This window comes from Echinops telfairi, unplaced genomic scaffold (assembly GCF_000313985.2).
Source record: "Echinops telfairi isolate 266 unplaced genomic scaffold, ASM31398v2 ScPeMD7_7469;HRSCAF=8507_1, whole genome shotgun sequence".
NCBI classification, from domain to species: Eukaryota; Metazoa; Chordata; class Mammalia; order Afrosoricida; family Tenrecidae; genus Echinops; species Echinops telfairi.
Genome location: NW_022111373.1, coordinates 18,957,774 through 18,958,850, shown reverse-complemented (window position 1 = coordinate 18,958,850; position 1,077 = coordinate 18,957,774).

The following is a 1,077-nucleotide window of genomic DNA, read 5'->3' as shown; positions in this document are numbered from 1 at the left end:
CTCGCAGTCAGTTTTTGATCTCTTGTTGTTCCCTTTCTCAGACATGTAGGAGGTTTCAGATCTATTTATTTCTGTCATTTCTTTGTGCTAGTAACCACGTACTAACCACATGGAGATAGTATTCTCAATCCTTCATATCTTTGTTTTCTTGTTGCTGTGCCTCTCTCTCTTTCAGTTAAATGGCACCTGCCTGGATGCTCCATAATATGTGGGGTGGCAAACCTTAGATTTTTCTGCTTAAGGGATGAATCACTTTGATCAACTGAGAAGTGTTGCTGGACTTCTAACACCAAAGCTCTTTTCGGTCTTATTTTCTACTCTTTGGGGTCCAAAAGCAGTTGACCTTTCACCTGTGTCACATTCTTTTATTCCTGGAGTTTCTCCATTCCGTTCCATCTTCCTTAAAAACTGGCCAATTCTTTCCCGAGCTCATCTCTTTCCCATAATACCTTGCTAAAGCCAGCCAGCTGCCAAGATGCACAGTCACTCTGACCCTATCTACCTCTTCTTCTAGAACTTCCTGGCTGCTGAGACATTGCCACTTAGTTCCGATATTTGTTATGGAAGCTCCTGACTGCTACCATTAATTTCGGTATTAGTTAAGGTAGCACTCATTACTATGGCACATAAACTTTGAATTCCCAATGGCTTCATAAAACAAAGCTTATTACATCTTAATAGTTTTATGGACCTATAATTGACATATCATATAATTCAATAATTTAAACATAAAAAGAGTTGTGCAATCATCACTACAATCCATTTCTAACATTTTCTTCTTTTTTGTACTCATTATTAACTCCCCATTTCCCCCAAGCCTTCCCTGCCATAAAACCAAGAAACTGTTAATCCAGTCACTGACTCTAGTTTTACCTATCCTGGATTTCATATAAACAAAAATGAATGCTTATTGCTTGCATCAAATTCTAAAGCAGATGTTGTGACCGTCTCCAAGCAGGCCATCAAGCTCTCCCCCATCTGTGTGCCTACACTTCCTTTTTGGTCTTCAGCATCCTCTCCATTCAGCCAACCAACGGGGAAAATGTCCGGTAGTGTGAGGACATTACCACTTTTTTG